The sequence below is a fragment of the Sus scrofa genome, chromosome 3, assembly GCF_054392235.1.
Source record: "Sus scrofa isolate SSC_HxYL_T2T_F1_AM1 chromosome 3, Sscrofa_HxYL_maternal_Yorkshire_Landrace_v2.0, whole genome shotgun sequence".
In the NCBI taxonomy this organism is placed as follows: Eukaryota; Metazoa; Chordata; class Mammalia; order Artiodactyla; family Suidae; genus Sus; species Sus scrofa.
In genome coordinates, this window is record NC_139385.1 from 131,194,897 (window position 1) to 131,217,224 (window position 22,328).

A 22,328-nucleotide genomic window follows, 5' to 3' on the forward strand; every position below is an offset into this window, starting at 1 on the left:
TACACTGCACAAAATGTGCTGAAGCGTTCACATTTTGGCTGATCACAAACCACACAGGAATAGGGCTTTACTCTTAAAGAATAGCTTGTGCCTGCCCTGGGTCTGTGTTGCTCGATTTCGACACTCTTTGCCAACTCAACATTCTCCAAGAAAGTGTAAATCCTACCACGGGAAAACGAGGTGTGGAATATGTGCCTCACTTGATGACGTCACCTTCTGGTCCGGGCTGTAAATTGTGTGCGACTGTGCATACAGATACTGGCTCCAAAGTGCTGGCGTTTTATAGCTGTATATTCTGAGCTTGAAAATACATCATTTGAGGAATGGAGAGCATCCCTTCTGCCTCATGGAGTGTCATTCCAGGACCTTGAGGGAGTGCACTGGCCCAGAAGTCCAATGAATAGGAGGTTTTACACCTGAAACTGCTACTGCTTTGGGCCAAAAGCTTGTGATTGGTTTATTATAGATCTCAATTATATAATTCTGATAAGCCAGCTAATGGCTGCATGGACTACCTTAACCTCAGGAAGGGGCTGCCTTCAATAAGCAACTTCAGGGTCTCCAAGAAGATCATTAAGCTGGTGAATGTCTGATAGTCTGTCATTGTTAGACAGTCCCCACAACCCACTGACAAGTCCCTGGAGAGGGATCATTGCTGAAGTCCCTTTTAGTGCAATAATTGTCAGCCTGGAGTGATGGTGTCTCCCAGGGGACCTCTGTTGAAGTCTGATGATATTTTCAGTTATAACCGGAGAGAGAAGGTGCTACTAGCATCTAGTGGGTTGAGGCCAAGGATGTTGCTAAGCTCTTACAGTGCCCGGGGCAATCTCCCACAACAAAGAATTATCCATCCTCAAATGTCAGTCGTGCTGGGGTAGAGAGACCTTGTCTGGGTGCGAATAAAAAAGGATTACTAAAGCAGGAAGAGGAAGCGGCATAGACAGTCCTGCCCCTCATGTGGGAAGTTAGGAACCAAACGCACAGAGAGAGGCCCCTGATGGAAAACTCCTCATTTTGTTGAGGATTAGCCCTGAATCTATGCTAGAGAAGTATGGTTTCTAGGATTTATTTTTATTTTTCATTTTTTTTTTTTGGTTAAAAGTTCAGAAAGGATAAAATGCAATAGAGAAGAAGAGTGTCCTCAGGCTTTACTCTTGGTTGGTGGAAAGAACGTGGGAAGAGGAGGTTCCCCTAGAGGACAGAACGTAGGACCGAGGAGGTTCCCCTAGAGGACAGAACGTAGGACCGAGGAGGTTCCCCTAGAGGACAGAACGTAGGACCGAGGTGAACAGCCTGCATCAACCTCAGGGGATCTGGCAGATTCCATGGAGAAAGAGGACACGCGAAATTACTCCCTAATGGGAGCTAGGTTTTCTGACTCTGTAGCAAACACAATTATCAGTATTATGGAGTCAGCTGTACATGAAATTCCAAATGATCGGAAGTAGATGGTCCCTTTTCGTCCTGGTTTGTGGATGATGGATTCCAAACCCTCAGGTATGCAGACAGAGCTCTCCAAAAAGTGATGGTAGGCAAGTCATGAAGAGCTGCCTTTTCCCCAGACAAAGTCTCCGGAAGTGGTGCATATTCAATAATTTACTTTTCCCCCCTTCCTTCCTCCTTCCCTCCCTCCTAACCTCCTCCTTTCCTTCCTTCCTTCCTTCCTTTTTTTGCTTTTTAAGGCTAGCAAGTGCAGCATATGGAAGTTCCCAGGCTAGGGGTCGAAATGGAGCTGTAGCTGCAGCATAGGCCACAGCCGCAGTAATGCTGGGTCTAAGCCTTGTCTGTGACCTACACTACAGCTCACAGCAACACCAGAGACTTAACCCACTGAGCACGGTCAGGGATCAAACCTGCATCCTCATGGACACTGCTTGGGTTTGTAACCCTCTGAGCCACAACAGGAACTCCCACATTCAATAATTTTCAACGGAACCTTGACCCGACAGCTTTTTATTAGATGATGATAAAAGACACTAGAGGAAGCTGTGAAAAGTGAGAATGTGAGGCATGTTGGGAAGGGGTCGAAAAGGTTGCACACCATTTTGCAGGCTTGGTCTTTCCCCCATCAGCCAACAGCAGAGCCCCTTGCCCAGATTCGCTCTGTTGAGATTTAAGCCTGGGTACATCCTTCATGGCCCTGCAGACTCTATCAGCAAGGCACTCACAGCGACTCCCAACTTCTTCTTAACTAGCCCAGGCCACAGCTCTCTCTTTGCTTCCTGTTTGCTCATAAAGAAACTGTCCAGACGTCTTTGGTGTTTTATTTCACTCAGATGTCAGCTAAATGAAGTCACATTGTAACCACAAGGAGACATTTTGCTTGTGCCGCTGCCTCGTGTTAACAGAGCGCTAATGCTTCTTGGCGTGAAGAAGGCTAGTCACTGCGGCCAGACTTCTGAGAGGCAGCTCATGTGAGACTGCCAATTAAGCAGCAAGGTGGAAAATGCTTGCCTTTCTTTTGGCTCAAGTGAATTGGTTGGGGGGAAGAGTTAAAACTAAGCAGGCAATAAGAAGAAAGTTTTCATTTTCTTTTCTTTTTTTTTTTTTTTCTTCTTTTCAGGGCCACACCCTTGGCATGTAGACATTCCTGGGCCAGGGGTCGAATTGGAGTTGCAGCTGCTAGCCTACACCACAGCCACAGCAACACCAGATCCCAGTCGCATCTGTGACCTCCACTGCAGCCTGAGGCAACCCTGGATCCTTGACCCTCTGAGTGAAGCCAGGGATCGAACCTGCATCCTCATGGACACTATGTCAGGTTCTTTACCCACTGAGCCACAAGGGAACTCCCAGATTTCATTTTCTAATGTACCTGAGCAGTGGGAGAAATTGTGCTTCCATTACTGTCCCAGTGATAACCCCACACCACATTCATCACACACACACACACACACACACACACACACACACACACACACACACACACACACCACAAGGACTCCAAGCAGTTGTCTCTTTGGCTTCAATTACTGGAGCTCCAAGCTGGGCAAATCTGCAGAAGAGGAAAAGCCAACTTGCACCCCAAGTTAAATTTTAACCTCTGCCCACACAGCCCTTTTAAAACATGGATCCATCTTGAAGGACACAGACTGAGTTGTAGGGTTTCCATTATCAGTAATAATAGTAACCGTCCATTTCTGAGGTGCTTTGAGTCTCACAGAGAATATGCACATGCACTATCCTGTTTGATCTGCACCACACCCTCATCCTCTCATTCACGACGGCCTAGAATGAGTCAGGCACTGGGCTTGTGAGAATAATTGGGAAGCCAGGTTAAGTAACTTGACCGGGATCATAGAATTTCCAGGTGCCACAACTTGGACTTAAACCCAGGTCTCCTGACCCACAGTCACAGACTTTTTCAATGAGCTACACTTTCCACTCCCCTCAATGACTGGCATTTAGCTCATGGAGCATGAATAAGAGGGCCCCTGATGTAATGATGAGCTAGTAGTGGCTTTTGTTTATCTCACTAAAGTATTCCTCCAAGGAGGGGTGGACTCAGCAACTCACTGCCATCTCTGGACATGTGTCTGTTACCATGTGGGACAACTGTAGCCCAGTGACAGTCTGCAGGCTTCTCCTAGTGCACCTTTTCTTTAGAGCTACTGCCAGTTGGTTCTCAGCGTTCAAGGATGTGTGTAAGGAGTGAGAGTGGGGGATTTTACTGTATTTTACAGAGGACCAAATTGTGTCATAGGGACGTAAAATGACTTGTGTAAAATCACATACAACATTCCATTGCTCCACAGGCAGATTTTTTGGTACATTTGTTACATGTAGTTTTCGCAAAAGAGAACTTTTTTTTTTTTTAAGGAAAACCGAAAAATGTTGTAGACACTTTGGCTCTGACTGTACTTGGACTTACTAGTTTAAGGCCATGCCGACTCCAGGTTGCTCCTTTCATATACACACATCACCCTTTATCCAGAGAACTGAAGAGTTCCCTCCTGAGCCAAACTAAAGGCCCATTGAGTGGGAAGGTTGGCCCACCTCTGCATCCCAGTTCTGGAATCAAGGATTAACAGTTCTCTTTCTATGTCGCTCTGTCTCTTCCTCTTTCCCTCTCCCTCTCACTCCTTCTTGTATCTACTAATTTGTTCCTTAAGTTTTCTGAATATTCGTTGAGTACATTTTCTATGCCAAGGGCTGTAGCAGTCCCTTGGGGATTCATCAGTAAGCAGATGACCTACTGCTTGGGTGGTGTGTGTGTGTGGTGTGTTCCTGGGAGTGTGTGGATATGTGCAGATGTGTATGCAAATGCATATTGTGAGCTAAGTCACCTATGTCATTACTATAATTAATATACAAGAATTCTGTTTTGAGGCCCCTTAGACCAAACAAAGGTATAAGATAAAAACATTTCCAAAGAATATCTTTGGTTCCAAATTTCTTTCCATTTTTCCATAATCTTCCCTCTCTGCACTTGAACCTGGGGATGATGTTTACTTCCGGGCTCCCCTCTTCTATCTTCTAACTTGGATGCTTCAATGGAGGATGTGCAGACTTCTCTTGCTCCTGGAACCATGGCATTGATGAAATCGCTAACCCCTTGTAATGTAATGTTAAAGCTTTATATTTTCCTGCTGCCTCAATGTTCCCACAAACAGGCTGTGAGCACCCTGCCCAGGTGACCAGGTGCACCCGTGCGATAAGGCTGGTTCTTGCCACAAGTTCCCCTCCTTGCCCCCTCCTGACTGTCACCGATGAGATCCCCTTGTGCTTTTTGCTGATGTTCTCCATCCTGACTCCCCATAAAGGCACCTATCCTTGGTCCTCGTCTCTCAGCTCCCCACCTGCTTGGCTGAGCCCCCTCCATTAATGCTCGCCACCATGTGGCTCCCTTGAGCCTGCAGTGACCATCTACCTCGCACCTGTGAGTAATGATAAACCTTGTTTCCCTGCGCCTCTTCTGTGTCTGCTCTTGTGACTCCAGCTGACTGACCATCACTTGAAGGATAGAAAACACCCCCCAAATATTAGACCTTATTTCTTATTTCTCTCCTCCTTAGAGATTAACACACACTAGCATCTTAAACAAAAATCTGTCTTGCAACGCACAAAACAAAACCATGATCTTCCTGGTGAAAGACTCACTGATGGCTTTCTCTCTGGCTGTGTGGTGCCATAGGGTCATAGTCTGGGAAAACCGGGGAGTTCCCACACTTTACACCAGCTCTCCAGGTAGCCTCCCAACACCAGTTTTGCTGACACCCTGAGCAGGTCCTGGCCAGTGTTGGTATCTTCCAGTTGCTCTGTCCAAGGAGGGCAGGGGAGCCCATTACAAACCATCCCCTGTGTTCCCTTCCATGGCCATATATAGGCAGGCAACTGGGCTCATTTTGAGAATACACTCCCTGGTAGTTGGCTTTGTAATTTCTGCGGCCATACTTTTCCAACTACTTCATTTCGGTAATTTTCTGGAACCGTTTTATCCTTATATTCTCTCTCGAGCCATGTCCCTCAGCACCATTCTGCTCAAAAGAGCATCCGTCATATTGACCTTTCAGCACTTTCAGGTACCACCTCACTCATCAATATACCAGGTATTTATTAAGAACTACGCTATGTTACATTTAGAGAACTTTTACATACATGATTCTATTTAACTCATAAAATAGTCCTGTGAGGTAAGTGGTGGTTTTACATGTATTTTAAAAGAAGAGGAAACTAGGAAGTGGGAAAGTAAAGCCCTGGGATGAAGGAGGGTCCAGACTCTTCAGTACCAGACTCAGCTAAAGCCTCCATCCAGGTGCAACAAAGATGGAGAGGCAGGCGCTGCTGCTGGCCGCTGAGGACACTGGTGTCCCATGCAAGTTGTACTTCTTTTTAAGTCCTGTGTCTGCTCCTGGGACCATCACTTCTTCTGGCAGAAAGTGCATGTTCCCTCAAAACATGGCAACCAAAGGAATCATTGTATGTTGTCGTTATTATTCATATACATGTGATATATATGTACATACATATACACACACATATGCATACATGCATATAACACACACACATAACTCCCTCAAGATAAACTTTCTATACAGTATAGTATTTGGTTCTAACAAAAATTATCAGAACAATATCATTGTCGTGGTTTAAGAGGTTCATGTATTGGGTAATTTTTCCAAGTTACAGCGGAACAAAGACAGGAATCTTCATCTGACTGTCGCCTAAACTTTCTCTTTCTCCTACTCTAGTTCACCTTCTTTAACTCATGGAAGACGTAAACAAACTATGATTCTGCTTTTGCTTCAGTTTCTATGAGGGAAAAAGGCAGAAGCTGCGACATGACCCTATGTTTGCTTTTGTGATGGATCAGACAGGTACTGGTGAGAGGAACCACAGGTCATGCATGACAGGAGGTCATTTAATGTGAGGCTAGGCTCCCTGTGCGGTGCAGTGGCAGGGCTATCACGGAGCACCTTCCTGCCTCTGTTGATGCAGTGGTCCCCAGGGAGCTGAACAAAGCAGGATGGTGGACAGTGGATGCAGGACCTGGCTCTTTGAATGCGATCACTCTCCTCCTGTGTGACTTTCTCAAGTTGCTTTCCTTCTCTCTGCCTCTGTTTCCTGATTTCTGGGGAGCTTTTCCAGCTCTTTCACTCAGTCTCATTAAGAAATGTGTGGATCTATTTTTTTACACCAACCCTTAAGTACTTACACAGTCATCTGCAGGAATGTTTTCCTGGAAAGACTTTGCACGGATTTTCCACTGCCTGCTGTCCTCACTAGCACTTGGGAAACTGCAATTTTTTTTCTTCCTGGTTGCATTTGCCACTTACCCTACTGAAAACAGGAATTAAGACTTTAGACAGCTGCTGACCACATAAAATTTTCAAATAAAATATTCCTATTACATTTTCTTGGGGAAAAAGTTCACTCGACTAGATTAGCCAAACTAATGTAAATATGAAGTAATGCCAGTGGCTGCCTGCAGAAGGTGTTTTTAACTTTCCATTTTGACTTAAGGGCCCAGTGCACTGAGGTGTCTGTGACACCCTGCTCTGTGTCACATTTGTGAGTAGGATGATGTTGTAATGCTCCCATAATGGCTAATAGTACGTTGATGGAGATTGATGCCAGCGTGCGCTAATATATATTTAGTCAGGTGGAGGCATTCCTGACTGGTCCCGTAACCTGTGTGGTTAAATAACTTACTCATATAAACAGAACAAGGAGGATTCAACTCTTATTCCGGACACTGCCTTTCCCCTTGTATGAATACTTGATGCTTTTATCTAACATCTAAAGCTTATGTTCATTCTTATGAAGAGAATATAAAAATGTCCTGACCAAATTATTCAGTGACTGGAACCCTAGTTCAGTCTTTCGAAAGGGCCAGGGTGGAGATGGGGAAAGTAAGGCACCTTGGACGACAGCCAGGAGGTCACATCATCCTGCGTCAGGTCCCGTCGGTCACAAGCCACATGGTATTGAGCAGAAGGGTTGTAACTGGGACAATTCAGGAGGTTAAAACACCTCCCCGTATTCACCTGTCTAAGCAAAAACAGATGATCAAGGATCAGGGCTTAAATTCTTCCTGCTACTATTAACTCCCTATGTGGCTTGGAAGAAACTGTTTAACTTCTCAGTTCTCTCATCTATCAAAAAGCTTAGGACACCCAATTTTTCAAATGAAATGATTCTCTTAAGGTTCGAGGAAGCAATGAAGCAGTGAAACACTTTGCAAAGTGATGGAAGTACGTAAAACAGTGACTCTTCTGTCTTTAGACTGGGGCCCAGTGTCTATGACACCTCCTCCTGGGTCAGTGGACCTTCCCAACAATTCCTCTGTGGCTGGAATCACAAAGCACTACCTTTGCTGTCATAGCCCCACCCACAGCTCCCCTCCCAGCCATCCCTGGCCACATCTGACATATTTAAGGAACAGGTACCTCCTATCAGGAACTCTCTCAGAATGTCATGGGAACATAAGTTTAAATAACTGAAGATGGAGTACATAGCACTCCTAGTCAATAAATCACAAGAGGAAGCAGAAATACCCCTCAGGTACCAAAAAGCCAGTCTCTGAAGGTCCCTTTTCCAGTGTCACCCCTGGGGCTGCCAGGGGAGTCTGTCTTCTTTGCTAGGTCTTCCCTCTTGCTGTGTGGCATGCCTTCATTCCTGCTGATCCTAACTTGCATCTTCTAAAACCTCCCAAGTGGACACTATCTCTAGAACTTCTGGATCTACAGGTGGTATTTTTATTCTATATCATGAAGATGATAGACCTTTTTTTCCCCTCTCGTTCTGCCATTAATGGCCACATGACTGGGTAGAAGCTGCCCACCCAGGCCAGGCCTGTGCCAGGGGATTTCATTGTCATCTGGAGTAAAGGAGACGTTGACATCCTGCCACAAGTCCTACAGACATTTGAGGGTACTTTGGCCAAGACGACCTGTGCCTCTGATAAAAGAATCAGGAGTGTTTTCTGTCTGAATGACTAAGGACTATGAAGTGTTTTATATCCGAATGACTGCTGGCCCTCTCTTTCATTTTTTTGTACATGTGAGCCTTGTGAGCAAGAGCATCTGGAAGAGCAGATACAGTGGAATGGGGCTAAGAAAGAAGTTTTACCTTGGGGGTGAAAGAACTTCCAACAATGAGAACTTTGTGGGATTTCATAGGTTACATGAAAGGCAGAGAAAACTTTTCCGTTGGGAGAATGCCATCAGAACTATAGGACCAGCTGGCAAAAGTGGGGTAGAGATTAACAGAGTAGAGGTTGGAACAGACATGTAGAAGGTTGCTTGCAATTCTGGGATATTCGTATTCTGTAAATACATGGCCAGGGGAGTAGTTCTCCCTTCAGATCTCACACACACACACACAGACACACACACACACTCACTCATTGATTCATTGATGTTTTGAAACTGTAAGCATCCCCATAGAGAGTAGTTCTCCCTTCAGATCACACACACACACACACACACACACACACACACACACACACACACACACACACACACACACTCATTGATTCATTGATGTTCTGAAACTGTAAGCATCCCCATAGAGATCAGGTCCATGCTCAAGAAAGTGGAGGTCAATGGTAGGTGCTCAAGAGAATTTTGCTTATAGGTAAGTAGCTGACTTGTTTGTTAGAAGAACAGGAACCCTGGAAGAAAGGCGACATCTCAGTAGGTGGAGGAGGGGCAGGAAAGAAGACAGAAAATAACCAGAAGGCAAAGCTTACCTTTTGGCCTCGTTCAAACACTGTGCAGTGGACCCCAGGAATCTAGTTCTGGAGCAAGTCCATAAAGTAAGTCTTCAAAAGTTTGCACAAAAGATTCTTAAGTAAGCTCATAAATGTGACACCAAGCAAATACTTGGCAGAATTCAGCCAAATCATAAAAGGAGTTGCTGGGACCATGAAGCACTGTTACCTGTGCTGGCAAAAGCTAGGGTGCAGGCCTTCACCACTCCTAATTAGGGATCAGGTAAGCGACAGAGATTTTGAGTTTTATTTACATTTGGTCCTGGGCCAGTTCTTTCTGGTCTCTGGACTCTTGTCATAAAGGGGAACCAATGTAAAGTAGGACAAGACCAAAGAAAACATGTGAGTTTTTATTGTAGAAATGCGAACTTTTTTATGGCAGAATTAGGCCTGATGTGACCATATCATTGCTGGGAAAGTTGGGTACTGGGAAAACGTTCCTAGTCATGGACCGTTCTTGAAATTATCCTTACCGTGTTCTCTCAGTGATTTTTATCTTTAATTAAATCACCAGAATCCTCTGTTCAGGCTGATCAGAAAGCGTCGCCACCAGCCGAAGCCGATTTGGAGGATTCCTTGGCCTGAAAAAAAAGTAACAACACATGTGTTAGTTTGCTAGTGACTCCTTAAGAGAGTACTACAACCTGAGCGGCTGAAACAACAGAAACTTGTTGTCTAACAGGTGAGCACCCCAGCTGTCTAGATCAAGGTGTCAGCAGGCTTGCTTCCTTCTGAGGGGTATCAGGGAGAATCTGTTCTATGCCTCTTATCTAACTTCTGCTGGTTTGCTGGCAATCTCTGGCTTTCATTCCTTGGCTTATAGAAACATCATTTTGGTCTCTGGCTTCATCTTACCAGACATTTTACCTGTTTGTGCCTATGTCTAAATTCTTTTTCTTATAAGGACACTGCCATATTTGATTCAGGCCCACACTAAGGATTTTATTTTCATTTGATTAACTTGGTAAAAATCCCCTTCTCTGAATAAGGTCACATTCTAAGCCCTGAGCTTTAGCACTTCAAAATAGGAATTTGGTGGAGGAGTACAATTTAACCCAAAATAAACTGATTTCCAAACCAGGAGGGACAGGAGTTCTTGTAAATTTAATTTTCTTTAAGGACTCAAGAATAAGAGAATCTTCAAAGCTTTGGTGAAGACCGTGATTCCAGCTCTTCAGAAGGACCACTTCAAATAATTTATTTATGCATGTTGATATGCTTGCTATTCATTCTCCTCTGCATAAGCACTCATTTGAGAGATTTAAAGTACCAAGAAAAACAGAAGTCAACTTGCTCCTTTCTAATAATAAGAGCCACATAATTCACCATGTTTCACTTTCCACTTCAGGTGCTAGAAATCTCAGAGCATGATGGTCAGCCATGGGTTCCTCATTTATTTCTCCTTCTTGGTGGGACCTGGTTTTCTGCTCAGTTTCTTTGTTTTTTTCCCTTGGTCTTTGCATGTCTCTGCCCAGTTTCTTCACAGCCATTGTGGAGAAGTGTGGTATGCATTTCGATGGCACAAAAAGACTGACTTCCAGGGTCACTGCTGAAGTTTCAGACCCAGTTCCTAAAGCTATTGTCCATCATGATCTTCTGGGGTTTGTCCTGAGCACTCCTACATTACTTGTTAGCCTTAAGTCTCAGCTTCCACATCTTTGCTGGCCAGAGCTTTTGCAAACAGTGGCTTATGGAGTTCCTACCATGACACAGCGGGTTAAGAATCTGACTGCAGCAGCCCTGGTTGCTGTGGAGGTGCGGGTTTGACCCCCAGCCCAGCACAGTAGGTTAAAGAATTTGGTATTGCCATATCTGCGGAGTAGGTCACAGCTGTGGCTCAGATGCAGTCCCTGGCCTGGGAACTTCCATATATGGTTGGTGTGCCCATAAAAAAAGAAAATAGTGGTTTAACCCTGCTTAGGACATGTAACTACTCACTCCCTTGAGTCAGATATTTAAAAAAATACCAGAGCATCTCCATTTTAAGGCTGTACCCACAGCATATGGAAATTCCCAGGCTAGGGGTTGAATTGGAGCTATAGCTGCCAGCTTACGCCACAGCTACAGCAACATGGGATCCGAGTGGTATCTGTGACCTACACCACAGCTCACAGCAATGCTGGATCCTTAACCCACTGAGCGAGGACAGGGATCAAACCTGTATCCTCATGAATCCTAGTCAGGTTCATTAACCACTGAGCCATGAAGGGAACTTCCCCCGAAGCATCTCCTTTGTATGATAAACAACAAAGAAGTTGTAGAAGGTCTTTATTTGTGATTAAACAGTCCTTGGGGAAGATAGCTGTCATTTTTCCCATAGGAGGAATCTGAACTAGGAGGAACACACACACACACACACACACATTCATACACAAACCACCAGCAGCAAACTATTAATTTATATTTCAGTGTTCATTTTTGTTGCTTCATATCACATTAAGGACTTTAAAATATTTGGCTAAAATATTTTATTTGTGAATATACCTTATTAGGCATCCAAAACTGGGATGTCCTCAAGAGTCTCACGTGGGGTTTGGTATAATGTATAATGTAACACAGTAATAATCATAATTCTAATGTACTTTTAAAATAAAGTAATTTTTTAAAGTTTTCATGGAAGAATCAATATATAAATATAGCCAGGAAAATTACAATAAATAATATCTTCCCAGGTAGTAAAACTTAAAAAAAAAAAAGTTGTCTGTAAATAAAATAGTGTGGTCTTGACCCAGATATAGGAAAATGAACAGTGGAGCAGAATTAAAAGCTTTGCAAAATAGATCCAAGGAAATATGAAAAGTTAATGTGGTATTTTGTTTCAGTGGATAAAGAATGTTACATAAGAAATGATTGTGGGAGTTCCCGTCGTGGCGCAGTGGTTAACGAATCCGACTAGGAACCATGAGGTTGCGGGTTCGATCCCTGCCCTTGCTCAGTGGGTTAACGATCCGGCGTTGCCATGAGCTGTGGTGTAGGTTGCAGACGCGGCTCGGATCCTGCGTTGCTGTGGCTCTGGCGTAGGCCAGTGGCTACAGCTCCGATTAGACCCCTAGCCTGGGAACCTCCATATGCCGCGGGAGCGGCCCAAAGAAATAGCAAAAAGACCAAAAAAAAAAAAAAAAAAAGAAAAAAAAAAAAGAAATGATTGTGAATCATGGCAAAACTGAAGCAAATCTAGGCCCTTTACCTCATATCCAGACCTATAATCAGATACATTAAATATATCAGAAAAGAGGTCAAGTAGATGCTTAGAAAAGCTGGGGAAAATATCTTATTCAAAGAAAGAAGCTCAGAAGTAAAAACAAGAGCAGATTTTTCTAACCACAATAGGTTAAATATGTATAATGAAAGATATATGTAATAACTATATATGGTGATAGAATACATTAAGTATACACACATATAATATATATTGCATATATTATATAGACATTAAGTATATATATACTTAAGTGTAATACAATTTTTTGTGTTATATATAATTACATATACTTTATATACTACATATAGATAAGTATATGTTTCATATGTAAATTTAATGTATGTGTGTGTATATATATAAAACATGTAGTTTACATATGAGGAGTGTGTTTCAAAAGTAGATAGATGATAGATAAGGAAAAGATTTCCAGACCTCTTGGATGGGAAGAGTTAATACCCCTACAATCTTCAGAGTTTTACAAATTGATAAAGAAAGGATACAAACAGAAAAATGGGCACAGTTGGATAGGAACGTCAAAGAGAAATCTAAGCAACCCACACTCATATTAAATGATGCCCACCCTCACTAGTATTCAGAGAAAGGCAGATGAATACAGTAACAAAGTCATATTTTTCACTCATTACATTGTCAAAAATTAAAGTGAGAATACCCAGCGGTGGTTGAGGTTTATGAGAAACTGGCACATTTGTATGTTGCTGCTCAACCAGTGAATTGCTATAACTATAATGTAATCTGCTAACAGCTATTAAAAACCACACTACTTTTCTGATTTGGCAATCCTACTTTGACACCCTCTTCGATAAAAAATAGAAGCATCATATTTAAGGAGGTTAACTGCAGCTTTGTTTTTAGTAGCCAAATATGGCAAATGAAATAACATCCATCAGTAGTTAGGCTTGCACAAAGTATGTAATACCCATCACGTAGAATACTATGCAGTTTCCAAAAGAGAGAGTTAGGTCTCCCAGTCCTAAGGGGATGTCCATTATGCATTGTTTAATGAAAGAAACAAGTTGCCCACTCTCTTAAGTATTTTTATAAAAATAAAAGATACCATAACTACCATTCTGAATCCTTTTATGTGTGAAGAATGGTCTAGCTTTGTCTTCCTTGGCCATAAGGGAGGATGAAGGCTATACCTAATAGATTATATTTAAGAGGTATACAATCCTAAAAGGATTATACGTAATAGGTTGATAGTGGTTACGTTAAGTTTATAAGAAAGCTTTGAGGAGGAGGAAGGGGGCTGGTTATCTCATTTTGTTCTGTCAGTTACAATGAGTTTGTGTTACTTTGCAGTACAAAGAAAATAAAGGAAAATCTAAAAGAACAATATCTTTGGTCTTCTGATGTCCCCTTTTCTCACTCAGCAGTTTATGCACTTATCCTCATCCTGTGCTTTTTATTGGGTTTAGACGTATTTTCAAGATAGAGCAGAGAAAAATGTGAATTTGTTTTCTCATTTAAACCAGAAGCCTAGATTTTGTTTTGGATAATCATTCTGGTAAAACTGCCATTATCTCTCACTTGTGAGGACAGAGTTCCTATAAACATAGATTGCCTACGTGTTCTTAGAGTTGGGCTGGCTTGGCAGTCCTGACAGAGGGTGGAAGAAAGCGATTGCACCAGGAAAAGACCTTTCAAGGACAAAGCAAAATTGAAGCTGGAACAGGGAAAATTTGGTTTTGCCAAATTTGCTTGGAAAAGGAGAGGTGACTTCTGGTCCGGGTCCTGGGCATGGCTTCTGTTCCACTCTGCAAGAATTTTCTCACAAGTTGAAAGGACCTCAAGTTCATTTTCTAACCTATGATGTATGATGGAGAGAAAGTAATATTTTAGAGTAAAGCCTTGGAGTGTGTTGTTGGAATAGCTTATGTAATATGAGAGAGAACCTTTCTCCCTAAATATGTGAAATGCTTTTCCAGTAAAACTGTTCAAGCTTAGAGTTTGTTATTATTGTTTGCATGTTTTGGGGTAGTGTAAAAGTTTTTCCTTGGTTATATTCCATTTAGGTACTCTTTTCCAAATTCATCTTGTTAATAAACAGAGTTTTGAGTTCATCAGGATTTCATATGTATTAGAAAAATATGTATATATATTTAATAGTCTCTGTAATTTAGTCTTTTATCTCCCCATTTTAGTTCTACTTTTGTCATATTTGCCTAATTTTCTAAAAGTTTACTCAATTATTGGTTAGTTTCAAAGAATCTTTATTGTATTGTTAATTCTTTGTTTCTAAATTGTACATTTTATGGTTAACTATTATTTCTTTTTCCCACTTTCTACATTCCATTTTCTTTATCCCTCATAAAATAGTTTTTCATTGTTCCTAAATAGACAAATATATTTATTTTATTATTTATTTATTTATTTTTTTTTTGAAATCCTAACATGCATATTTATTATACTTTAACAATTGCTCTACCAAATGTCAAAAGTATATTTATCTCTCTTGGAAATAACCACATCTGAATAGACATGCAAATAGTCTATTTACAACTATTTAGCCTCATGTTATAATACTATATAAATAAACTCCATGAATACAGTAAGTAGTACTTAGATTACTTTTTTTAAAAAAAATGCTTTTTAAAAAAAACTTTTACACCTTGTAAGACTTTTAATTGTATTTTTAAATATAATTAAAAGATTACTTTTTTAAAAAAACTTTTAGATTACTTTTTTAAAAAAAATTTTACACCTTGTAAGACTTTTAATTGTATTTTTAAATATAATTAAAAGATTACTTTTTTAAAAAAAATTTTACACCTTGTAAGACTTTTATTTATATTTTTAATAAAGATCCAAAGCTTCTTTAATAAAGAGAAACCTAAGCTGTTATTCTTTTTTTAACTTGTAGAGATATTTTATTTTATTTTTATTACTCAAATGAATTTATCACGTCTGTAGTTGTATAATGACCATAACAATCCAATTTCACAGGACTTCCATCCCACAACCCAAGCACGTCCCCTGACCCCCCAACTGTCTCCAGAGACCATAAGTTTTTCAATGTCTGTGAGTTAGCGTCTGTTCTGCAAAGAAGTTCAGTTGTCCTTTTTTCAGATTCCACATGTCAGTGAAGGCATTTGATGTTAGTGTCTCATTGTATGGCTGACTTCACTTAGCATGATAATTTTTAGGTCCATCCATTTTGCTAAAAATGCTGGCATTTCGTTCATTTTAATGGCTGAGTAATATTCCATTGTGTATGTGTACCACATCTTGATCCACTCCTCTGTCGATGGACATTTAGTTTGCTTCCATGTCTTGGCTATTGCAAATAGTGCTGCAATGAATATCGGAGTACATGTGTCTTTGCGAGCCATAGTTTTCTCTGGATAGATGCCCAGGAGTGGGATTGCTGGATCAAATGGTAGTTCTATTTTGAGATTTCTGAGGAATCTCCATTCTGTTTTCCACAGTGGTTGCACCAATTTACATTCCCACCAACAGTGTACTAGGGTTCCTTTTTCTCCACACCCTCTCCAGCACTTCTTGTTTGTAGACTTTTGGATGATGGCCATTCTGGCTGGTGTAAGGTGGTATCTCATCATGGTTTTGATTTGCATTTCTCTAATAATGAGTGATGTTGAACATCTTTTCATGTGTTTTTTGGCCATGTGTATGTCTTCTTTGGAGAACTGTCTGTTTAGATCTTCTGCCCATTTTTTGATGAGGTTGTTTGTTTTTTTGGTATTGAGCTGTAGAAGGTATTTATAAATTTTGGAGATTAATTCATCGTCAGTTGGTTTGTTTGCAAAGATTTTCTCCCATTCTGTGGGTTGTCTTTTCATTTTGTTGAGGGTTTCCTTTGCTGTGCAGAAACTTTGAAGTTTGATTAGGTCCCATTTGTTTATTTTTGGTTTTATTGTCATTACTCGAAGAGGTGGATCTGAGAAGATGTTGCTGTTGTTTATGTCAGAGAGTGTTTGGCCTATGTTTTCCTCTAAGAGTTTTATAGTTTCTGGTTTTATATCTAGGTCTTTAATCCATTTGGAGTTTATTTTTGTGTATGGTGTTAGAGAGTGTTCTAATTTCATTCTTTTCCATGTGGTTGTAGTGTTTTCCCAGCACCACTTATTGTACAAGCTGTCCTTTCTCCATTGTATATTCTTGCCTCCTTTGTCATAGATTAGTTGGCTGTAGGTGCACGGGTTGAATTCTGGGCTATCTATCCTGTTCCACTGATGTATATTTCTGTCTTTGTGCCAGTACCACATAGTTTTGATGATTGTTGCTTTGTAGTATAGTCTGAAGTCCAGGAGCCTGATTCTTCCAGCTCCATTTTTCTTTTTCAGGATGGCTTTGGCTATTCTGGGTCTTTTGTGCTTCCAAACAAACTTTAAAATATTTTGTTTGAGTTCTGTGAAAAATGTCCTTGATAGTTTGATAGGGATTGCATTGAATCTGTATATTGCCTTAAGTAGTATAGTCATTTTGATAGTATTAAAACTCTTCCAATCCATGAGCATAGTAATCTTTCCATCTCTTTGTGTCATCTTTGATTGCTTTCATCAGTGGCTTACAGTTTTCAGAGTACAGGTCTTTTGTTTACTCCTAGGTATTTTATTCTTTTGGATGTAATGGTAAATGGGATTGAATCCCTAATTTCTCTTTCTGCTCTTTCATTGTTAGTGTACAGAAATGCTGTGGATTTCTGTGTATTAATTTTGTATCCTGCGACTTTGCTAAATTCATGGATGAGCTCTAACAGTTTTCTGGTAGAGTCTTTAGGATTCTCTAGGTATAGTATCATGTCATCTGCAAATAGTGACAGTTTTACTTCTTCCTTTCCAATTTGGATTCCTTTTATTTCTTTTATTTCTCTGATTGCTGTGGCTAGGACTTCCGAAACTATGTTGAAGAGTAGTGGCGAGAGTGGACATCCTTGTCTTGTTCCTGATCTCAGCAGGAATTCTTTCAGCTTTTCTCCATTGAGAATGATGTTTGCTGTGGGTTTGTCATATATGGCCTTTATCATGTTGAGGTAGGTTCCCGCTATGCCCACATTCTGAACGGTTTTTATCAGAAATGGTTGTTGGATTTTGTCAAAGGCTTTTTCCGTGTCTATTGAGAGGATCATATGGTTTTTATTTCTCAGTTTGTTAATGTGGTGTATCACACTGATGGATTTGCAGATATTGAAGAACCCTTGCATCCCTGGGATAAATCCCACTTGATCATGATGTACAATCCTTTAATGTATTGTTGGATGTTGTTTGCTAATATTTTGTTGAGGATTTTTGCATTGATGTTCATCAGTGAAATTGGCCTGTAGTTTTCTTTTTTTGTGGTATCTTTGTCTGGTTTTGGTATCAGGGTGATGGCCTCCTAGAATGAGTTTGTAAGTATCCCTTCCTCTGCAGTTTTTTGAAATAGTTTCAGAAGGATAGGTGTTAACTCTTCTATAAATGTTTGTTAGAATTCGCCTGTGAAGCCATCTGGTCCTGGACTTTTGTTTGTTGGAAGTTTTTAATCACAGTTTCAATTTCACTTCTTGTAATGGGTCCATTCATCTTTTCTATTTCATCTTGGTTTAGTCTAGGAAGATTGTACTTTTCTAAGAATTTGTCCATTTCTTCTAGGTTTTCCATTTTATTGGCATATAGTTGCATATAGTAGTCTCTTATGATCCTTCGTATTTCTGTGATGTCCGTTGTTACTTCTCCTTTTTCATTTCTAATTTTATTGATTTGAGTCCTCTCTCTTTTTTCATTGATAATTCTGGCTAATGGTTTATCAATTTTGTTGATCTTTTCAAAGAACCAGTTTTTGTTTCATTGATCTTTTCTATGCTTTTCTTTGTTTCTATTTCATTGATTTCTGCTCTGATCTTTATGATTTCTTTCCTTCTATTAACTTTAGGTTTTGTCTGTTCTTCTCTCTCGAGCTGCTTTAGATGTAAAGTTTGTTTATTTGAGATTTTTTCTTGTTTCCTGAGGTGGGCTTGTATTGCTATAAACTTTCCTCTTAGGACAGCTTTTGCTGCATCCCATAGGTTGTGGAGTATTGTATCTTCGTTGTCATTTGCTGCCAGGTATTTTTTAATTTCCTCTTTGATTTCTTCAGTGATCCATTGGTTGTTTAGTAGCATGTTGTTGAGTCTCCACGTGTTTGTGTTTTTTGCAGTTTTTTTCTTGTTGTTGATTTCCAGTCATATAGCGTTGTGGTTGGAAAAGATGCTTGATATGATTTCAATTTTCTTAAAGTTACCAAGGTTGGATTTGTAGCCCAGGATGTGATCAATCTTAGAGAATGTTCCATGTGCACTTGGGAAGAAGGTGTATTCTGTTGCTTTTGGATGGAATGTCCTATAAATATCTATTAAGTCCATCTGGTTTAATGCGTCATTCAGGGCCTGTGTTTCCTTATTGATTTTCTGTCTGCTTGATCTGTCCATTGCTGTAGTTGGGGTGTTAAAGTCCCCCATTATGATTATGTTATTGTCGATTTCTCCTTTTAAGGTTGTTAGCAGTTGCCTCATATATTGTGGTTAACCTGTGCTGGGTGCGTAGATATTTAAAATTGTTACATAATCTTCTTGGATTGATCCTTTGATCAGTATGTAATGTCCTTCTTTGTCCCTTAAAATATTCTTCATTATAAAGTCTATTTTGTCTGATGTGAGTATTGCTACTCCAGCTTTCTTTTGATCCCCGTTTGCATGAAATATTTTCTTCCATCCTCTCACTTTCAATTTGTATGTGTCCCTAGAAGTGAAGTGGGTCTCTTGAAGACAGAATATATATGGGTCTTGTTTTTGTATCCATTCAGCATATGTCTTTGTCTTTTGGCTGGGGCGTTTAGTCCATTCACATTTAAGGTAATTATTGATATATATGTTCCTATTGCCATTTTATTAATTACTTTGGATTTGTTTTTGCTGCTCTTTTTCCTTTCCTTACTCTCTTGTTCTTTTATGCCTAGAGAAGTTCCTTTAGTATTTGTTGTAAGGCTGGTTTAGTGTTGCTGAATTCTCTCAGCTTTTGCTTATCTGTGAAGGTTTTGATTTCTCCTTCAAATCTGAAGGAGAGCCTTGCTGGGTAGAGTAATCTTGGTTGGAGGTTTTTTTCCTTTCATCACGTTGAGTATATCATGCCACTCCCTTCTGGCCTGCAGAGTTCTGTTGAAAAATCTGCCAATAACCTTATTGGTGTTCCCTTGTATGTTATTTGTTTCTTTTCCCTAGCTGCTTTCAAGATTTTCTCTTTGTCTTTAATTTTGGTCAGTTTGATTAGTATGTGTCTTGGGGTGTTCCTCCTTGGGTTTATTTTATATGGTACTCGTTGTGCTTCCTGGATTTGAGTGAGTGGTTCCTTTCCCATGTGAGGGAAGTTTTCAGCTATTATCTCTTGGAATATTTTTTCTGTCTCCTCCTCTCTCTCCTTCTGGCACCCCTATAATACGGATGCTGGTGCGTTTCACGTTGTCCCAGAGTTCTCTGAGACTCTCTTCATTTCTTTTCAGTCTTTTTTCTCTTTTCTGTTCTGCATCCATAATTTCCACTAATCTGTCCTCCACCTCGCTTATTCGTTCTTCTGCCTCCTGTATTCTTCTGTTAGCTGCTTCTAGTGAATTTTTTATTTCAGTTATTGTATTTTGCATCTATTCTTGTTTGATATCTTGTATCTCTTTGGTCAGTGTTTCCTGTAAGTTATCCATCTTTGCCTCCAGTTTATTTCCAATGTCTTGCATCATCTTAAGTATCAACAGTCTAAAGTCTTTTTCCTGGAGGCTGAGAATCTCCTCATGGATTAGCTGTTTTTCTGGGGTTTTTTCTTTCTCCCTCATCTGAGTTATAGTCCTCTGTCTTCTCATTTTTATAGGTTTTTGGTGTGGTGACCTTCTTACAGATAATAGGGTTGTAGCCTCTCTTACTTCTGGTGTCTGCTCCCCTTGTGGCTGAAGTTGGTATGGGGGCTTGCTGTAGGCTTCCTGATGGGAGGGGCTGATGCCTGCCCCCTGGTAGGTGGAGCTGATTCTAATCCCTCTGGTGGGTGGGGCTTAGTCTCTGGATGGGATTAGAGGCAGCTGTGTGCCTGGGGGGTTTTCAGGTAGCCTGTTTACTAAGGGGCGTGGCTATGATCCCACCTGGATTTTTGTTTGCCCCTGGGCTTCTCAGCACTGTCTGATGGGTGTGGCCAGATTTTTCCAAAATGGCCACCTCCAGAGAAAGTCATGCTGCTGAATATTCCTGAGAGCTTTGCTTTCAATGTCTTTCCCTAACAACAAGCCACATTCACCCGTTTTCCCAGGATGTCCTCCAAGAACTGCAGTCAGGTTTGACCCAGATTCCTATGGATACTTTGCTATGCCCTGGGACCCAGTGCATGTGAAAATCTGTGTGCGCCTTTTAAGAATGGTGTCTCCATTTCCCCCAGTCCTGTGGACCTCCTGCGCCTCAAGCCCCACTGGCCTTCAATGCCAGATGCTCCAGGGGCTCTTTCTCCCAGTGCCAGATCCCCACACGTGAGAGTTTGTTGTGGGGCTCAGAACTCTCACTCCTGTAGGTGAGTCTCTATGAACAAGGTAGTTTCCAGTCTGAAGGGCTTCCTACCCGGGAGGTATGGAGTTGTTTATATCATGAAGTCACCACGCCTACCTCTTGATGTGGCCTCCTTTCTCTTCTGGAGCAAGATGTCTTTTTTAAGGTTTCCAGTCCATTTGGGTGAAGGTTGCTCAGGCTTTAGTTGTTTTTAGGAGAGAAGTTGAGCTTCAGTCCTACTATTCTGCCATCTTAATCCCATCTCCCCCTAAGCTGTTACTCTTACATTGCCTAGTATCTCAGTTTCTCACCACACCTTTTTTTTTTCCTTTTCCTTTGTATTGGTCTAGTTTGACTTCTTTGTAGGGTGCCTAACCATGGATATGTAGGCCCAACTATGGGGCTAGAGCCATCTGTGGATTTTGGTATCTGAGTGGGTCTTGGAACCAGTCCCTCAGAGATATAGAGGAAGACTGTATACTCAGATGCTTTGACTATGATAAATGATATTTATTTTACATTGCATATAAATAAAAAGTCAACCATATGATATCACTTATAACTGGGATCTAATATCCAGCACAAATGAACATCTCCACAGAAAAGAAAATCATGGACTTGGAAAATAGACTTGTGGCTGCCTGATGGGAGAGGGAGGGAGTGGGAGGGATCGGGAGCTTGGGCTTATCAGACACAACTTAGAATGGATTTACAAGGAGATCTTGCTGGGTAGCATTGAGAACTATGTCTAGATACTCATATTGCAACAGAACAAGGGGTGGGGGAAGAAAATGTATACATGTAAGGATAACTTGATCCCCTTGCTGTACAGTGGAGAAAAAATAAATTATAAAAAATAAATAAATAAATAAAAAGTCAAGTAGATACGATTTGGGGGTTCATACTGTTTCCCCTCACTCTTTTCAGAGGCATTTTCAATATTTCCCATCAGCTTTACAAAAGGCTGTTTTGCATTCTTTGGTAGGGAACAATGTTTTGTTTATTTACTTTCTTCAGTTCTTCTTATAGAATACTTTCATTGTCCTGGAAAAAGGATATGTCTAGACAAAGATTTCTTTTCATGAATTTTCCTTATTAACATCTCCCACTGTGTTGTCTTAGGTCTTTTTCAAATAAAGAAAGTTTCTTTTTGTTATATACTTGATTATTGTTTCTGTCTGCTATATGCTGAAATTTGTGCCCCCCCCCCCCAACCAAATTCATATACTGAAGACTAATCGCCAATGTAACGGTACCGGAAATGGAGATAACTGATTCATCATGATGGAGCCTTCCTGAATGGGACTAGTGCCTTTGTGAGATGAGCCTAGAGAGAGCTTACTTTCTCTCTCTGCCAGCTCTCTGCCTTGCGAGGAAACGAGGAGAAGACAAGGTGGCCATCT

General features: G+C 40.9%; 3 long non-coding RNA genes across 8 annotated transcripts in view; 2 read left to right on the forward strand and 1 right to left on the reverse strand.

The window, feature by feature from the left end:
• LOC106509894 (uncharacterized) overlaps positions 1–22,328 on the forward strand; it is a 434,988-nt gene that overhangs the window by 196,686 nt on the left and 215,974 nt on the right. The window lies entirely within an intron of this gene.
• Positions 1–22,328, reverse strand: part of LOC106509892 (uncharacterized) — a 545,897-nt gene that overhangs the window by 56,997 nt on the left and 466,572 nt on the right. The window contains exons 6-8 of one of the 2 annotated variants that reach the window (XR_002342970.2): positions 9,688–9,795; positions 7,362–7,491; positions 6,656–6,780 (exon numbers count right to left, since the gene is read on the reverse strand). This is a non-coding gene — a long non-coding RNA (uncharacterized LOC106509892). Of the gene's footprint in view, positions 1–6,655; positions 6,781–7,361; positions 9,796–22,328 lie in introns of both variants that reach the window. The other variant, XR_014842534.1, reaches the window with a different exon arrangement.
• On the forward strand, positions 8,789–11,840 carry LOC146404941 (uncharacterized). Its single transcript, XR_014842542.1, has 2 exons — positions 8,789–9,896; positions 10,334–11,840. It is a non-coding gene; the product is annotated as an uncharacterized LOC146404941 (long non-coding RNA).